General features: G+C 44.9%; 1 pseudogene; it reads right to left on the minus strand.

Annotated features, from left to right (window-relative positions):
* On the minus strand, window positions 1–936 carry LOC101835143 (annotated as a pseudogene).
* Between the last annotated feature and the right edge of the window lie 4,584 nt (window positions 937–5,520).

Here is a 5,520-nt window from a genome sequence, read left to right on the forward strand (position 1 = left end):
CTACTTTAAAATGAATCAGCGACTCACTACTTTTCTCAGAGCAGCAAGCACCTCCTTGTTTCTCAGACTGTAGATGAGAGGGTTGAGCATGGGGGTGAAGATGGTATTAATCATGGAGAGTATTTCATCCTGTTCCAAAGTGTGGAAAGAGTGGGGGGTCATGTAGATGATCATGGCTGGCCCATAGTAGAGGCTCACTACCGCCAGGTGAGAGGAACATGTGGCCAGTGCTTTCCTCCTGCCCTCTGGAGATTTCATTCGGAGGACAGTGAGAAAGATGAGCAGGTAGGAGGACATGATGAGTCCCAAGGGAAGAAGAACAAACACAATGCAAATGACTGACACCACTGTTTCATACAAGGAAGTGTCTTCACAAGAGAGCTTCAGAACAGCAGGCATCTCACAGAAGAAGTGATGAATTTCCCTGGAGCCACAGAACGGGAAGTGCATGGTGTAGATGGTGTTGATGAGCGAATTCAGGATGCCTCCACCCCAGGATGCTAGGGCCATCCACAGACAAACTCTAGAGTTCATGATAATTGAATATCTCAAGGGATTGCAGACAGCCACATAGCGGTCATATGCCATGAGGGTCAAAAGGAGACACTCACTACCCCCAAGGGCAAAGAAAAAGAAAATCTGGGTCCCACAGGCAACTTTGGAGATGCTTTTCTTTCTGGAGAAAAAGTTGATGACCATCTTTGGGACAGTAGTGGAAATTAAGGCCAAGTCAATAAGAGAGAGGTGGCTGAGTAGTATGTACATTGGGGTGTGGAGACGAGTGTCTGCCCAGATCAAGAGGACCAGGACAGCATTCCCAGTGAATGCAATGAGATAGATCAGGAGGATGGAAGTGATGAGGATGCCCAGATAGTGCAGCTCAGGGAAAAGCCCCAGGAGAATGAAGTCTGCTGAGGTCCCATTCCATCTGTTCATGTCTGGACTTTCAATGTTGAAGTAGGCAGAGCAGAGGAAATACTAGAAAGTGTAACCAGAATTACATCCTTTGAATACCATTATCAAATCAAAGACAAAGTTGACAGCTGGGACCAGACTTTTTATTAGCATAAAACTCACTCCTGTGAAAATACATTTGGGTATGAAAAGTGAGGTCTTGAGAATGAGGACAAGGCTACTTGAATATGTTGTATGTAATATTAAACACTCATGTGAGATGGTACAGGCCATGCATGGTCAGACCAGACAGGTGTCAATAAAGATTGGCTGCAGAGCAGAAGATGTGGTTCAGAGGTTAAGAGTGCTTGCTGCTCTTCCACAGGACCTTAGTCCACTAACATCTAACAGGTAGCTCACACCTGCTTAGAACTCCCCATCCAGGGGATCTGATGTCCTCTCTGTCCTCTTGAGTCATCTGTAAGCATGTACACATAGTCATAGGCATCACACACACACACACACACACACACACACACACACACACAGAGAGAGAGAGAGAGAGAGAGAGAGAGAGAGAGAGAGAGAGAGAGAGAGAGAGAGAGAGAGAGAGAGAGAGAGAGAGAGAGACTTAAATAACTGGATTCTTTGGCAAAAATGCCTGGTGAGGAATTACCATTATTAGGTGTTTAAGTTGTAAAAACAAGAGCACTGTTAATCATGTTATATTTGGTGATTTGTAAATCCTTCTTAAAGTTCTTGAGATTTGAACAGTTTGCCTTATATTGGGAGCCCTCCCCAGGAGCAAGAGACCAGGGTGGGGGCAGCTGGCACGGGATGTCATAGTGCAGAAAACAAATACATATATGGACTGACACCATGAACCACACAGTAGATGATGCCAGAGGAACCATGATTTGGAGCTAGGGATACTGTTCCCTTCAAAATCTCTGTCTTCAAGGACCATATAGAGTTCTAAAGGAGTCTGGGATTCCTTCTAATGCATTTAAACTGAGAGGATGATTGTAGTCTCAGTTGTCATCTGTACCGTAAAGGAGAATGACATGATGGGTCAATTAGAATAACAGGTGTGAGCTGTTTTATTTCCCGAAAGAGCCTTAGCATTTCAGAAATACTTTATTTGAAGTAAAGGTAAATATCACTGAGTAGTTCTTGCTTCACACTCACTTTCTCTGATATTCTTAGTCAAATGTAATAATAAAAAATAGAATAAAATTTCTAGCAACAGGTTCTGTTTGAATCTTGCACTTTGGTAGCTCAATGATCCACTCACATGCCAGATCACTGGTCAGCACATCAAAATGTAATTAGACTGTTTACCAAGATGTCCCAGGAGCAGGAATGTACCACAGTGCTTACCCTGTGACTTAAAGCCCTGGGTTCAATCTCCAGCATCACATATAGAAATCCTGAACTCATCATTTGCCCCAGCCTCTGCTAATAATCTTATTAATTTGTCTCTGACTGAATCACTTTATTTGTTAGTTTAAATGTGCTTAATGGAGGCACGGGGGCATGTTTTAGACTATCCAGATGGATACACACATATACAGCTGATGGCCCTGAGTAACTTCACACACACGATGCAGGTACTCACCTACTCACTTGGATACGGCACCATCTGCTGAATGTGAGCTTGTTCTCTACCACCCTAAGTGTAATTATGGGATGTCCTAGAAATAACCTGAAATGAAATCCAAGGTTCAACTTTTGACCCGTCTAAAATTGGGGACAGTGAGATGAGAGATTCAGGAGGCTGGCCTTTGGGGACCTTGGTACTCTGTTCAGTGTCCCAGGACATGTCCCTGACTGTGTCAGGTGTAGTGTGCTCCCAGACCCTGGGGCAATGCTTTCCCAGCAGATCCTCACTCTGGCTCTGCTTCTTTCTTCCTTGGGGCCTGGATAAAACTGTCTCCCATCTCCAGAGATTGGATAAACCAACAGTAGAGATCTCTTTGGTCTCCAAGGCATACTATATGCTACTGAGGGATTTGGAAAGTTTGGAGAGTTTTACATGCCCTTCAAGTGCTCTCACATGAGCAGTCCCCTTCCCTCAACCAGAGAGAAGCATTTGTTATCTCTCAAAGACCAGAATTCACTCTGCGTGGAATGTTTTTAAGGCAATGAAAAATTAGTTTTGATATTAAAGAGGGAATTGCATGTGATGTGCTTTGAGGTGACCAGGCAGGCAAAGTGACTGAATGAGCTTTGACCTCTTCATCAACAAGGCCTTTGTTTGACTTGCTCTACTCAGATGACAGACATTTCTGGTTGTTGATGTGTCTGCTTGGGAGAAACCCAGCTTTATTGGTCTGTATCTCAGTGCCATCATGTACTGCCTGGTGAGTAAAATAATCTAATACCAAGAAAGATTGGAGGAAGCGAAGTGTACAGGGGGAGGGGAATGAACCTGTTGAGACCAGTCTAGGAGTCCCACATATGCTATTTTAAACATTTACCCATGTAAGCAGTCACTGTGATACTACTGGTTAAGAGTGGCTGTCACTTATGGAAGCATTATTCTACCTTTTCAGGTTATCACCACTTGTGGTCTTAGCACTAGGGTGATCAGGTCCTAAGTCAGCGCCAACACACAGTCAGGGTCTGCTGTCTTCCTGTTGATGGCTGGCTTAACACACTTGGATGCTGCAGGCTGAGCTCCGTCTAGCTTTCTTCTTGAGCCAGGGTAGACTGGAAGAGCAATTAGATAAAAATTAGGGTTATAGAAGATTAATACAAATAATTGTGAAATTCAAACACATTTTTAGAAGGGAAGAAATGTCAACCTATAGAAAGACGATCTTGGTTGAAGCAGTGATCATGGCTTGCCATGCTGAGCAGGAGGGAATCCTGTGTAGATCATAAACATAAGCCACCTTGCTTGCCCAACATCAGTACAAGTACAGCCCCTGGATTTGACCTAGGCAGTGTGGTCACACTCAGCACATTTAAGCAGGTCACCCTCAAAACACTGCTCCCACCTTCTGGATTGTGAATGAGAACCAAGCCAGGAATGGAGCATCTGGGGCATTGTTGAGGGACAGAAACTGGAACCAGGGAGGAAGCCCATCATTGGGTGGCCTTTCTTCTCTGCCCCCACCCCATCAAATCTACTCAAATCTATTCAAGTCTGTAAATATCTGGCTTTGGGGTAAAAACTCTCATTAATTACTACAGGGCACAAACAACTGTACCTTGAGAGGGTTTCCCTGGAACTGAGCCTCACTTCACCTCAGCAAGGCCAAGATTATGAAGCTGTTCATGCCCAGTGAGTGATAACTGTAGAACATGTGGCCTTCCTGAATGGAGGCTTCTCTGGAAAATCCACTAAGATGACCAGTTGGTTTGAGACTGACAGAGAAGATAACTTGTCAAAACACACCACACAGCACCAAGACTGTGACACCCCAGGAAACGGGGACTAAATGGGAGACTGCAGCTCAGACAGGAGCTGCCTAATGAAATTAATGCCTGCATTACATAAGCACCTTTGGGAGGCCCCATCGCCTTTGTCCTCTGGGAATCCTATCTCTAGACATCAATTAATTGTGCTCTCTGACGGCTTGAGTCTCTTCAAGATTTCAGTTCACCCCCCCATCCACTCCTCCCAAAGGATAAGGTCTCCCATAGGGAGTCAGCAAAGCCTGGCACATTTAGTTGAGTCAGGACCAGGTTCCTCCCCACCCCTTTGCTGAGCATGGCACCTCACCATAGGGAATGGATTCCAACAAGCTAGCTCATGCACCAGGGATAGATCCTGGTTCTACTGCCAGGGGTCCCTCAGCTAGACCAAGATTTACAACTGTCTCTCATATGCAGAAGGCCTAGTGTGTTCAGTGGAGGCTTCACGGGTGTCATGAGTTTCCACGAGCTCGGTTCAGCTGTCTCTGTAGATTTCTACATCATGATCTTGATATCCCTTGCTCATATATTCCCCCCTCCTTCTCTTTGACTGTATGCCTGTAGCTTGGCCTGGTGCTTGGCTGTGGATCTCTGCATCTGGTTTCATCAATTGCTGGATGAAGGCTCTATAATAAGAGTTGGGGTTTTCACCACTCTGATTACAGAGGTAGGCCAGTATGGCATTCTCTCCACGATAGCTAGGAGTCTTAGCTGGGGTCATCTTTGTGGATTCCTGGGAATTTCCCTAACACTAGGGTTTTCCCTATCCCCATAATGGCTCTATCAAGATATATCTTTCATTTCTCTCCCATTCTGTCCCTCCCCCAACTCAACCATCTCATTCCCTCATGTTATCATCCCCCATTCCTTCCCCTTTACCACCCCCTCTTGCCTCCAGTTTACCCAGGAGATCTCATCTAATTCCCCTTCCCAGGGCATCAATGTGTCCCTCTTAGGGTCCTCATTCCCTAGCTTCTCTGGAGCTGTGGACTGTAGTCTGATTATCCTTTGCTTTACATTTAGTATCCACTTATGAGTGAGTACAGACCATGTTTGTCTTTCTGGGTCTGGCTTACTTTACTCATGATGCTTTTTTCTAGTGCCATCTATTTGCCTGAAAAATTTCATGATGTTATTGTTTTTTACAGCTGACTAGCACTCTATTGTGTAAATGCATCACATTTTCTTTATTCACTCCAGTTG

Source organism: Mesocricetus auratus, unplaced genomic scaffold (genome assembly GCF_017639785.1).
Source record: "Mesocricetus auratus isolate SY011 unplaced genomic scaffold, BCM_Maur_2.0 Super-Scaffold_100007, whole genome shotgun sequence".
Taxonomy (NCBI): domain Eukaryota; kingdom Metazoa; phylum Chordata; class Mammalia; order Rodentia; family Cricetidae; genus Mesocricetus; species Mesocricetus auratus.